This window comes from Copadichromis virginalis, linkage group LG11 (genome assembly GCF_057382275.1).
Source record: "Copadichromis virginalis isolate Kocher_CV1m ecotype Utaka linkage group LG11, C_Virginalis_male_GT1.1, whole genome shotgun sequence".
Taxonomy (NCBI): Eukaryota; Metazoa; Chordata; class Actinopteri; order Cichliformes; family Cichlidae; genus Copadichromis; species Copadichromis virginalis.
The window spans coordinates 15,303,780-15,318,192 of NC_140628.1; the positions used below are offsets into that span (position 1 = coordinate 15,303,780).

General features: G+C 40.3%; 1 long non-coding RNA gene across 1 annotated transcript; it reads left to right on the plus strand.

The window, feature by feature from the left end:
• Positions 1-420: 420 nt before the first annotated feature.
• LOC146698249 (uncharacterized) lies at positions 421-10,417 on the plus strand. The gene is made up of 2 exons (XR_014922895.1): positions 421-503; positions 9,949-10,417. It is a non-coding gene; the product is annotated as an uncharacterized LOC146698249 (long non-coding RNA).
• The last annotated feature ends 3,996 nt before the right edge of the window (positions 10,418-14,413 follow it).

The window sequence follows — 14,413 nt, forward strand, 5'->3', positions numbered from 1 at the left end:
TCAGGTCAATACAGGGGCACTATTATGGGCAGAAATCTGTGCCATCAGAAACTGAATTTGAATAAGTTCAATTTGAATTTGAATTGCTCCGCTTGAATCTGAATTGTAACTTGAATAAATGCTTTTGAAAACTGAATTTGAATTAGTCTAATTTGAAATTGAATTTATGGTTTGAAAATGATCATCACTAAATTGAAATTGAATTTTATATTTTGAAAATGAATTGATTTGCTTTGAAACTGCATTTTATCCTTTAAAAATTCAGCTCTCGAATAATTTCAGTTTCACTTCTCACCATTCAGTTTCAGTTCTACAATTCAATTTCAGTTCCAAAATTCCGTTTTTTGGAACTTACATCCGATTCCGGTTCAAGCGCAGATTAATAGAACTACGTTTTACTAGCGGACCGAAAGTGTTACTGACGGGAATCTACAGCGTCTTGAGCTGAATTAAGACTTCAGAAGTCATTCGTCATGTCGAATGACCAGCGGATAAACTCTCAGGTTGGTAATAAATGTATTACATGTATAAGAACAAGCGTCATGTTAACAAATGATAGCCGTGCAGTAACTTTTATGCTTATTGTAGCTGTTAGCTAAAAACACTAATTTAGCGTAGTTTGCCCTGAATTCAGCTTTGACAAACAAATATGATCGACTGTTTCTAGTAGAATTCCAGAGTTGTCATCTTGTACCCTCTCAGAGTACCCCCTCTGTATGCTTGCAGAGACCCCTACAGTAGGGAAACATGCAAAACGGTGCCCAAACCTTTGTATTTTAGCTTCATTTATGTCTTACACAGCATCCCAACTCTTTAGCTAACTTAATAACTTTAGCTAAAGTGAATAGTTAGTCTAATTCATTAGTGCAGCATTACTGGATCACCTCTGTTTGAAGTGATATAATGTGGATGTGGATGTAAGTTCCAAAAAACTGAATTTTGGAACTGAAATTGAATTGTAGAACTGAAACTGAATGGTGAGAAGTGAAACTGAAATTATTCGAGAGCTGAATTTTTAAAGGATAAAATGTAGTTTCAAAGCAAATCAATTCATTTTCAAAATATAAAATTAAATTTCATTTTAGTGATGATCATTTTCAAAGCATAAATTCAATTTCAAATTAGACTAATTCAAATTCATTTTTCAAAAGCATTTATTCAAGTTACAATTCAGATTGTAAGCAATTCAAATTCAAATTGAACTTATTCAAATTCAGTTTCTGATGGCACAGATTTCTGCCCATAGGTATCGTCACTGATTTCTAGAATCGATTCAATTCCGATTCACAAGGTGCCGAATCGATTCGATCCACGATTCGATTTAATTCGATTCGATTTAAATCTGGGAAATTTTGACAGTCAGAAATATTATAATTCAGATCAGTACATTTACATATTTTTGTATCAATAAAAAGGAAGCTGACACACGCAAGACTTTATCACAGGTGTAAGCGTCACAGCAGATGCCTTTGTGTCAAAGTAGCTGAAGATAAAACACAGAAAAACATGAAGGTGATTTTCCTGGCCTGGGATTTTATAAAAAATATTCTGCAGTACATCAAAAACGAAAGAAAACCATTAATCAACATATGAACATTACCTCTGACGTTACAGCGGTTTTATTAGAGACACGGCTAAGCGTTTTGCATTTTGAATAATTTTAAAAAGTTTAAATTTGTTCAGTATTGAACAGCAGAAATGAGGTTTTCTTTTCAGAAGAATGTAAAAGGGGGAAAAAAACAGCAGCCGACAGCGCTGTAAACTACGGTAGACTTGTGCGTAGCAAGCAAGCGAATAACGCAGAAAACAGATTTTTAGACGGGAAACTGTTCTTGAAGTACAGAGAGAGAGAGAGAGAAAGAGAGAGTGCTGTGCATAATGGTGGAAGCAAAACAGTAAAAGTCAGAGTGAATTCATGACGATGTTTATGTGAAGCGTAGTTTGGATCTTCTTTTGCTGCTGGTTCGGTCAATATTGTTTGGAGAGAGATCAAACTAACAGCTTTAGAATCAGCGCATAAAGGGCGTGAACACAAAGCGCGGACCCGCCGACAGATCAGAATCAGCGAGCTGTCGGCTTTCAGCCCCGACTGTGAGAAAGGCGACATCTAACTGATTCTGATTCGCGGGTCGCGCTGTGTGTTTAAGTCTATGTGCAGAATCCGTGTACCTGCTCTCATTTACTGTCTTAGCTGTTTGGTGGTTGTTGAAATTTTGTGAGATTTCACCAGAGATTCTGGCATTTCGGGCAAAATAAATTTATATTAAAAAATCGATTCAGGATTTTAATGAATCGATTTTACGTTATCCAAGCCAGAATCGATTTTAATCGATAAATCGATTATAAAAACCCACCCCTACTTTTAACGTATAAAGCTTATGTAGAGGAGAGACGTGTGTTGTGAGTTATGAGATAAAACATCAGCAATTTGCAAACACATTTCAGTTACCACTAAATGACCCAGGGTTTACTTTCCCAAATACTCAGTTAACCCAACAAAACACGCCTTCCAGCTTTTCATTGATTTTGAATCTGGGGTTTTTTTTGGAGACCTGGAATATAAATGTGTCTGCCTCCAAAGCACTTTAGGGCAGCTTAAAGTTATAGACATGACCGGCAAGACAAAAAGGTTCAGAGATTTTTCATAGTGCATGTTTGAGGTATATTTTTTCCCAAATGATAATTTATTTATCACAATTCAGTGGGTTTCATACTCAATTTATCAGATATAAATAACCTCTCCCTTCGAATATTTTCCTGTATTTTTTATTCCACCACCACACCATACACTTTCTTGGCAGTTTTTCTCAGCACATACTTCAGTCATATTGCAGACTTCACCACAGTACAGAAAGCTAACTTGTTTAGCCTGCACTAAACTGTACAGCATTTTAACACAACCTCTGAGTAAGACACAGTTAGCATACTTCAATTTGTCTTTTAAGACTTTCACGACACATTTCTTTGCACCAGCGTCACATATGTGTTTCACTTTTGACTTCCTCATGGTGGTTAAGGATAGAAATAGAAATGTCTGATCACAGATCAGTTGCCCACTTTGCCTCAGTCCATTTTAAAAGAGCTTGTGCGCAATGAAGATGGTGATGTTTCTGGTTCTTGTTCATATGTGGCTTCTCCTTTGCAGAGAGACAGGGCTTTAACCTGAATTTGTGACCTGTGTTCACAGACAAGGATTTCTAGAAGTGCTCCTCTACCCATCCCATAGTTTTCATGACAGAAACCTGGTTTTTATGCAGTACTGCCTGAAGATCAAGGGCCAATTTTAATTTTTAGCATTGTTCCTGGTTGTTAGTGCAATTTCCCTAGTACGTATACCTTCCAGAAAAAAAACTTAGTATTCCAAAATGCTTTGATAATTTCCAGGTTGGATGGAGCCAAGTCCTGATGACCACGGGCTGGTCTGAACCAAAAGACCCTTGTGTTCTTACTAAATTAGTCTTGGCTATATTTAGTAAACTAACTTAAAGAACAAACAAACTATGACCAGCCTTATGCTGCAGACATTACTGACTGCAGCATAAAGCTGGATCATAGGTTTTTTAAAACTTTGTTAAGTTGTAGCCTTCAAATGTCCTCTGTGTTTCTGGGAAAGTATCAGAATGTTCTCCCTTCTTGTATCTTGACCTTATCTTGGAGTGGGTCAAGGGCGTAGATTTGGTTTTGGCATTGGTGGGGACGGATGATTCAACCACTGAACCCTGCCCTGTTTCTTTTTTTCCTTTCTGTCTTTGCTTCTTGATTAAAAAAAGGAGAAATATACTTGCCTACATATGCTATTCTGCATGCTTTTAAACCATTTAAAATTGCAGTTCATAGTTTTATATGTGAATTATATAATGTTAAATTACTATAAAAACAAATGACTGACTAAGTATTTTAGGCTTTAGTTTACTTCAGCCATATTCCACACAAATCAGGTATCATACAAACATAAAAATAGCTTCAAATACAGTCATGACAATAAAAGAAAATGACTTTAAGGACTTAACAACATTAGTTCAGTTATAGTACACCAACATCTCTAACACATTAGCACTAAGGGAACACTGAATGACCTGGTGGTTTTTGTCCATAAAACTGCTCATCTAAGATGACCACAAAGTAAAAGATCTCTTAGCAAAATTATGCAACATTTTAGGCACACTACACTATTGCCCCTATCAAATCAGTGAGCTGGGATTTTTTATTCTAAACATGAACTACTGTTACAGCAACAGACATGGACTACTGGTGCCCTACACAACAACTCAATGTCCACTATGTGAAGGAGCCGAACACATGCTTTCTCCTCTCGTTAACTGAGATAAACTGCTGGCATATTTGTTTTACATCTATACTGTCCAGTCTCTCCTGGTGGACCTTAGCGATCTTTTTAGTCTTCTGAGAGCACTGAAGCTTCTTTCAGGCTCAGTACATGCGTTTTATCCTCAGATTAAAATTATTATTCTGTGCTTGATGTGCCTCACCTTTGGCCCTAGCTCTTCCCCTCTGACTGCACTAGGACATATTGCTACCTGATAAAATAAAACATGGATTCGTGCCATATAAAAAGTGAGACATGTCAATTCAGATTCTTTGTCAAATATACACTAATGAATCAATTTACATCAGCAGCCTAACAATTGTCATGATAATAAATACTAGTTAATCTATAGCACCAAATCTTCAGTCAGTCACCTGTGACCTCGCCTCTTCACCTCTGTCCGAGCTACAACATGGCAGAGCTGCCTCTGTCAGCTGATGAATAACAGTGAGACATTCCACATACATGCAGTCACACATGTGCTTCAAATACAGTAATGAACCACCAAGTCATCATCCAATGTCACCTGTGATTCTTGTATCACCATTACTCTCTATCACCTGACAAATAGGACATACATGACAATAAGAATAAAATGTGTAGCTGCTTCAGTGTTTCTGTCAATTTGTGCAGATCTTGACTCATCAGTAATGTTTGTAGGGTGAGTGCATTTTTAAAACAATTTGTGCAAACTGCACTCCAAGGTGGAATATTTGCAAAAGCATGACTATCTCATGATATTTTGCCTCAAAAATGAACCCTATAAATATGTCAGTGCCATTAGGAAGAAATTATTGTGTCACCAACATTTTAATGTTAGACCAGTGGTTCTTAACCTTGTTGGAGGTACCAAACCCCACCAGTTTCATATGCGCATTCACCGAACCCCTCTTTAGTGAAATTTTTTTTTTTTTTTTTCAAATTCAAGACATAGATATGTTTTTTTACTGGTGCACAAAATGAGCCGTACATGAACATCACCTTGTTCAAAGAACAAAACCAACACAATGCATGAACTTACAACAAATTACATACCTGCAAATCAGTGTGACTTCTGCTGTTGCCTTTGAGAGACCAGTTCAGATATGCGTGGCTTCACCTTGGCAAGTGCCAGTCTCATGTCATTTTCACAGAAAAGTCTGTTCCTTTTCTTCGTTTTTATGTCCAGCATCGTCGAAAAGGATTGCTCGCAAAGATATGTTGTAACAAATGGTATAAAAAAATCCAGGGCTTTCTTAGCAATAATTGGATACTTGTCCATTTGTCGACACCAAAACGTTGAGAGTGTTGTTGTTCTGAAGAGTTGCTGTTGAACCTGGCTCTGCTGAATTTCAATGATTTCGTCAAGGTATTCATCATTGACATCTGCTGTCTCAACAGCAAACGTGAACGGCTGTCTCACCCATGCTGGATATGACTCTCTTGTAGGGAAATATCTGTCGAGAGACTTTGCAAGCTCATCTAAGTGCGTTGCAATTGTTTGCTTCAGTTCCATGGATACAGAAACATCTCCGATTCCAGACACATCTTCGACCTTACTTACACAGTTGTCCAGAAGGGGGAAGTTTGCAAAGTTGTTGTTCTCTGTTCGTCGTTTCCATAACGTTAGCTTTTTTTGAAAAGCCTTCAGGTGTTCTTCCGCTTCTATGATATTGACTCCACCACCCTGCATCTGCTGATTGAGATGATTGAGAGCTGCGAATATATCAGCCATGTACGCTAAAATGAGAATGAACTCAGGATTTTTGAAGCAATCTGCATGACAGTGTTGGTGCTCTTGCAAAAACAGGGCTAATTCCACACGGATGGCAAAAACACGATTCAGCACCTGTCCCCGGGATAACCACCGAACATTAGAATGGTACAGAAGTACCTCGAATTCAGAGCCCATTTCTTTACACAGCTCACTGAAGATGCGGTGCCTCAGAGCACTATTTCGCACATAGTTCACACATTCCACCACTGTTTTTAATACTTCTGCCATTTTTGGAGGCAAGGTTTTTGTTGCCAATGCATGCCTGTGCAAAATACAATGAGTCACAATGATGTGTGGTGCATCGGCTTTTACTAGCGCACCAAAACCAGAGTTTCTTCCCAGCATGACGGGAGCTCCGTCTGTACAAACTGCAGAAACCATGTCCCATGAAAGATTGTTGTCTCCGAAGAAGTCATCCACAAGCTTCTTCACATCGGCTGCCTTAGTTGTTGTTGTAAGAGGCTTACAAAATAAAAAAATCTTCTTTTATCGTGTCATCTTTCACATAGCGCACAAAAACAGTAAGCTGGCTTAGATTAGCAACGTCTGTGCTCTCATCGAGCTGAAGGCTGAATTTTGCCGGGCTTGAAATCAGATCGGCGACTACTTGAGCCAAGATGTCTTTACTCATGTCTTCTATTTTGTCGCTGACTGTGTCATTTGAAAGAGGAATTTGTGATAATTTACCTTTGGCCGCTGTTCCGAGTATCAGATTTGCCATCTTTAACGCGGCTGGTTTCACGAGTGTTTCACCAATGGTGTGTGGCTTGCCCTGCTTTGCAATCAGGTAAGCAACTTCGTACGATGCTGTGAGGATCGGTTTGTTAACGGGTACAAATCCAAGAGCAGGCAGAGTGGGCCTTTCATCGAATCTGGCTCTCTTCACCTTGAATTCAGCAAGTGTTGTGTTCTTGTATTCCCCGTCTCCATGCAGCTTCAAGAAGTGTTCCTTTAGTTTTGCCGGTGCGAGACTAGAGTTGCTCAACTTGGCGTTGCAAATCATGCAGATAGGACGCTCACTCCCATCACGTTCCGTGATACATGTAAATCCATATTGTACATATTCGTCCAACCACTTTCTTTTTTTGCCCGACATAGTTAGTATGGATTAAAATGTTAAAAAAAAAATCACGCGAAGTACTACCACGACATTCACATGTTGACTACTGCGCGCGCTACATTCCCCGCAGCCCTGATTGGCCAAGCAGTGTAGCATGATCGTCTGCAGCCAGCGATGGCCAGAAGGGGGCGTGTCATCACAAATTTACACGATAATTCGGGCGTGGCTGGACCTCTGCGACCTCCGCAGTGGAGGCTCTGCCGAACCCCTGAGACCGACTCACCGAACCCCTAGGGTTCGATCGAACCCAGGTTAAGAACCACTGTGTTAGACATATAATTTTAACAGGCTCTGTAAACTAGTATCCTGGCTTGCTCGAGGCTGCCGTTTTCTCTGACAGTTTCAATCAAAATTAGAAATGCTACTCTGGGAGACTGAGATAACTAATAGTGCTGCCTGTTGTGCAGTTAGTTTCCGAAATACTTTTTTATATCCAGGTTCTTCCTTTTTGCTGCCATCCTCCTCTCCTCCTTGCAGGTCCTCGCAGCGCAGGCTTGCAGCTGCTAAAACTAAACAGAGCTCCCTGAAAGGCACAGCCAATCACATTGGCCATATTTGTCACATGAGGTAGGACTCCAGTAGAGAACGTAATTTAACTCTTTCTGCGCCGCTGTGTGAATGAGACGTTGACGGATCGTTTTTTTTTTCTTTTTATCGGATTTGTTTTTCTTTATTCGGAGAGATCAAATTATTGGTGGGGACATTTGAATAATCGCTGGATATTGGTGGGGACATGTCCCTTCCGTTCATACCAAATCTACGCCCTTGGAGTGGGTCCATGTTAATATAATGTGTGTCTGTTTATAATATGTAACAACAAAGTCCACTGTGACGCTTGAAAAGTGAGTGCTTTATTTGACTCTAGAGACAACAGCTGTCAGATGGAGAAAACATTTGGCAGTGTGAGCTCTATTAGGAGAAAAATTGTTAACCAAGAAAAATGAGATGTAACTACTGGGAAAATCAGGTGTGTGAAAAGCAGAGGAGACACCTGAAACATACAAAGGCATGAACCTTTCACTTTCCTTTTTGCCATCTTCTTTTTATACAGTTTTCTTTTACCAAAAGACAATTCTGTGTGATAACTGGAAAAATTGTCTCTTTCTCTTGTTCCTTGATGACCTTTTTATCTCCATCTGATCCTCATCTTGATCTGATTGATTTACTAATGGGGGAATGTTTAATACTTGCAGTTTTTCAGTATGTAAAGAACTACAAGTTATCCTGCATTTTGAGCCAAACTTCAGGAATGTGTCATTCTCTGCATGTTCCAGAAGCAAATTTGATTACTTTCACATGTTTGCAGCATTCCTGGTTGTTAAGAGGTGAATTTTTCATAATAACAACCAGACACATAATAATAATAATAACACACACAGAGATACAAGTACAAATACACCAGGACTAATATTTGGGTAAATGTCCATTAGCAATTACCACCTTAACAGGCATTTTTGGTAGTCAAAAAGTAGTTGGCTAAATTGGTTGGTTTTATACAGACCCTGCTTTTAAGCATAGTCCTCAGATTTTGGGGAATGTTAACCTTCTTCATCCGTTCCAGTTTTGATGTGTGGTGCAATTTTAAAAGACCATGCAGCTCATTCAGAACCACTTATTAAAAGATTTGAGTTCATGCCTACATTTCACCTATGCATCTGTACTTTTGACTGTGTAGAAGAATCCAAAATAAATTCAAACTTGACCACGATTCTTTTTTTTTAAGACACTAAAGATCAAAGCCCATGGTATTCATGTCCATGATGAGCGTATGTACCTTATGACCACAAGTGTATCTTTCTACAAATCCAGTCAACCAATCATGCAGCTGTGAAGTATTTTAAGCTTTTACTGTTATTATTGTGAGATTGCACTAATGAAAGCTAAAATCAACACGTAAAACTCTTAACTAGAAAACTAGCATGTAAAACACCAACTAATCCATTTAAAATATTTAATGAAATCCTTCTAATAGTATAATAAATATTCAGTTCAGGTTTGCAGGTTGACTGGAGCCTATCCCAGCTTCATTGGGTGGCAGGAAAGGTGCATCCTGGAAAGATCATCATTCTATAGCAGGATTAGCAAAGAGAGATAGCCACCTATGGGCAACTTAAAATCACCAATTAACCCAACTACACTAACTGGATGTCTTTGGCACGAGAGAGAAAGCTGGAGTATCTGGATAGAAGCAATACAAACAAGGACGAAAACGCAACACGCTGGATTTCAACCAAGGACCTTCTTGCTGAAAGTCAAAAGTGCTAACCACTACCACTCAACCCCTCTCATTTCACAAAAAAACCCCCAAAAATCTGTGGTATAGTGATGTGCGGATCGATACTGAAATATCGATTCCTCCGATACCAGTCATTTATGTTCTTGAATCAATTCTCATATTAAAATATCGCTATTTTAGTAATTTAGGGTAAATTTGTAGTTTATTATTAACAGGAACACAGTGGAAAGAAACTATATCATTTGGATTGTCTACATTGGAAGGAACTACTTCCTCTTCTGCCTTTCATAGTCATATGCGAAATATGGCTGTATAAATGTGTTGCAGCCCCTTGGCATGGCACTCACAACAATGGCTGAGCGTGAATGGAGTCATGTGTGGACGTATTTTACCTCCACAAACAGCCGAGACGTGGTTTGTGATACATGTGGCAAGAAAGTGAGGTGTTGTGGCCACTGTTATGGCCCTGTCCATAATCTGTTTTGGTGGCTGTTGTTGTCTGTGCCTTTAAGTCTTTGCAGGTCCCGGAGTGGATGAGCTGACGGCTGCTGATTGGTCCCCTGGCCATGTGATCTTCTTCAAATCCCTCACCAGCAGTTGTCCCGGGGCAGCCACTGACAGCAGCAGCAGACCTGACCCTGGCCTTCAAAACTTGAGATTTTTGTGCTTGTGATTTGTGCGGCTTTTCTGAGTTTTGTATATAGTGTGTATATTAGCTTTCATTGTACATAGCACATTGTAAATAGCACTGCAACAGAAGGGGTGAGCTGCCGTATTGTTTTTCCTTGCACTGTTTTCTCCTGTTTATTTCAGTTAGGGAGTTAGGTGTAGCGCTTGTCTTTTGTTTGATGTTTGATTTCACATAGGGTTTTAGATAGCACCTCCTCCTGACTTAGCTTGTTTTGTTTGTTATTTTGGCCTTTGTTCACCCTGGAGCTTCATTTTTGCAGTGTAGATAATAAAACACGATTCACTAAGGAATTGGTTTCCCTCTGTGTATGGTTTTGGGGACCAGGGCGGGGCAGTCTTTTCAAACTTATGTTGCGTTCCTGTACCCCTAGACTGGGGCGTAACACCACACCACTAACCTCGTCAAACACCTCAGGGTAAATCATATCACAGAATATGACGTCTGTTAAGGTTCAAATATCCTTTCCAACGGTCCAACCGTACGTCTCTCGCGGAGTCCTTTAGTGCTGCAGACAGGCAACATGTTCAAATTGCGCACAACTTCAGTTTTTTTATTTCTATATGATGAATTCTGCATTATTAAGTGATAAGAACAAGTAATCTGATATCCTGTAATCATTATGACGCTATAATTTGAGATACAATAAAAGATACAATAAATAAAATACGTTTTTGTACAAAGTATGGGTATCGGATCAGTAACGTCGATACCACCCTGAATTTTACTTGGTATTGGATCGGAAAGGAAATCAGTGGTATCGCACATCACTACTGTGGTACTGGATTTGGTCACAATACAGGAGTCATTTTAAGTACGTCTTTGCATCAGTACACATGCCCATCACACAGAACCACCTATTTACCCCTTTTCTTATCAATGGCACTTATGTACAGTGGAAACTTAATAGTATTAACACCTTTAAATATCTTTTTAAAGATGGCACTTTCTTAACTTAAAGACCTCTGTTCAGAAACAAATCTTTCGGCTGCCCATCTATTTCATTATTTTTAGGCACAGCATCCAAGCTTCCAGATGTCTAACCGTGGGAGGAATAATTGTCCCTTAAGCCCAATAAGAAATGAATTATATCTGTAATATATAAACAACTCATGGATTTAGATGTCCATTTGGTGGTTATTATTAGGAGGGCTTGGAGTGGGAGTTAGGAATAATCTTTTTGGATCAGCAGTGGGAGAAAGCAGTATCCAATGTCTGTTATAGTACGTCCTGTGCTAGGCAGTGTTGGGTAAGTTACTTTAAATTAGTAACTTAGTTACATTACTAGTTACTTCTATCAAAAGTAACTCAGTTACTTCAACTTACTCATTACTTTCAGAGTAACTAGTTACTAGGGAAAGTAACTTTGGTTTTACTCAGAATTCTCTTATTAATGTGTTGCTTCCATAACTTTGCCAGTCTTCTAGCTTGCTTATTGCCAGAAGTGCACTGTGCCACTTACCAATAGAAAGGAAAAAAATAATGTGCACATTTCCACGAGAGAAATCCCACGCCTGGACCGTCGTTGACCGCCGCATGATTCTAGCCTGCTTTTTACATCCAACACAAAAACTGCAGTCGTAGTGCTTTCGATTGTACTCAGAACTCGGAAATTCTGCCTTCTGAATAGGAAGATGTAGGTAACACCAGACTGCAGATGAACTGTATACGGGGCTGGACTGGGACAAAAAAAAAAATCGTCCCGGGGAATTTGACTACGGCCCATCATTATAGGAAAAATCATAAAGACTTTGAATGAAAATAAATACTGTTGTGACAGTGATGTACACTGTTCTGATGGTATATATGTATCAATCTATCAATTGTTTGTTGTAAGACTCAGATAATTATTTTTTTAAAAGCTAGACATTTTAAATGAGAATAAGAAAGAAAAGTATTTCCTTGTGCCCCCCTCTCCCTGTTAATGCCCTACCTGGGCCCCTGACAAAACTTTGCTAGATCCGCCCCTGCACAGTTACCAGCTGTCAGCTACCTAAAAAAGGATCCTGGTGTTATTTGTCTCTCAGAAACAGTTCATAACTTCCCTTCAACTCATTCATGTCACCTAAAAGGTAAACCTGTTTCTCCATCACCTGTTCGGCTGTGATGATTCAGTAAGGACATCTCCTGGTTTCATCTTCATGTTTCCCTCTCACCAGATAACCAAACCGATATCATGACCAGCAGCTTTTACGGCCCTGGCTCCAGCAAACATCAGCTGATACTAGAACGTAATATTAAATAAATTCTAACAACAGCTGATCAAGCTTAAACGTGCTGCTGTTGTTTAGCGCGACATCCTCTGGTTTCCTCTTTCTGGCGCAAAGTGGGCGATAAATAAACAAGAGAGAAAAGCCGATCAGCTGATCACTGATCAGTTTTGTGATTGAAGTAGAAACAGGAGAGGGAGGGAGGGGGGAGAATGAGAGGAGAAGAGGCAGCTGTGCAGCGTAAACACAGAATAACTCCAGCTTTGTGTCTTTTTTGTTGTAGCTGACGTCCGGGACAAACTGTTCCTTTTCACCTCAATACGAAACGCGTAATATTTTCTCTGAATACCAGACGATTCAGTTTTTTATGGGACAGTTGGCAACTCTAATAATTAACCTTATGAACAAAATAAAGTTCAACATCAGTAACATCATAGCACCCACCCAGCTGTATAGAAACTCCATCATGCTAGCTAGTACGCAGTACGAAAAAGTCAGCACAACGAAAATAAACTCCACCTAAACTTGGTTCATATCTGACTCAGATAGACTGCAGGTCATAACTTCTTACCTGAAGTTCAGTTCACCTGACACTCTCGGACCAGCGGCCACTTCGGGTCTCTCCTCTTGCCTCCCTTTTCCTTCATCCACCTGCTGGCCTCCACCACTTGCTAATGTTATTGAATCTGTGGAAGCTCCGCGATAGCCACCACACGAAGTAAAGAATAACGAGCCTATTTAAATCCCAGTAACGAGTAACGCGTTCCTGGTTTTGGCATAATAACTAGTTACCGTGCTCGTTACCACAATAATAACGTAGTTACTGTAACGCGTTATTAAGTAACGCGTTAGTCCCAACACTGGTGCTAGGTTACAACTTATTCAAGGTATTGTACAGGGTTTACTATTCGAAATCTCGCGTGTCCGAGATCTACCCACAAGTGGTGGATCAGTGTGAGAGATGTCATGCCACCCCATGTGACCTGAGTCACATGTTCTTTCTGTGCCCAAGACTCCATGACTTCTGGAGCCATTATTTAGTTATTCTTTCCAAGACTCTTGGGACCCAGGTCAGAATGAACCCTTTTTTGGCTATTTTTGGGCTTCCAGTTAATACTGGTCTAACTACTCCTACACACCTCAAAATATTAGCCTTTACATCACTTTTGGCTAAACTGGGCAGCATCACCTCATCCCCCATCACACTGAACACTGGTGCTCCACAGGGGTGTGTACTGAGCCCTCTCCTGTACTCACTCTACACCTGCACGGCCACTAGAAACTCTAACATCATTGTAAAGTTTGCGGACGACACTACAGTGGTGGGTCTTATCACCAACGGTGATGAGACGGCCTACAGGGAGGAGGTCAGCGCCCTGACCCACTGGTGTCAAGACAACCATCTCACCTTCAACGTCGCAAAGACAAAGGAGTTGATAGTGGACTTCCGGAGGTGCAGAGAAGTACACACCCCCATCACCATCAACGGCGCTGCTGTGGAGAGAGTGAGCAGCTTCCGGTTCCTTGAGGTACATCTGGCTGAGGATCTTATGTGGTCAGTACACACAAACAAAACAGTGAAGAAGGCGCAGCAGCGCCTCTTCTTTCTCAGGAGACTGAAAAGATTCGGCATGAGCCCCCGCATCCTGAGGACCTTCTATCGCTGTGCCATTGAGAGCATCCTCACTGGATGCATCACCACCTGGTACGGCAACAGCACCGCACTACTCTCCAGAGAGTAGTGCGGTGCTCTGAACGGATAATTGGAGGTGAGCTTCCCTCCCTCCAGGACATCTACAGGAAGCGGTGCCTGAGGAAAGCGGGGAGGATCATCAAGGACTCCAGTCACCCCAGCCATAAACTGTTCAGACTGCTTCCATCAGGAAGGAGGTTCTGCAGTATCCGGTCCCGTACCAGCAGACTGAGAGACAGCTTTTTCCACCAGGCCATCAGACTGCTGAACACTTCATAGACACCTCACCTTCACTACTGGAACTTCAACATTATGCACTCCATACTGTATATAAATGCCACTTGTTTTGCACAATATCCAACTACCAACCTCTGTATATTTTATAT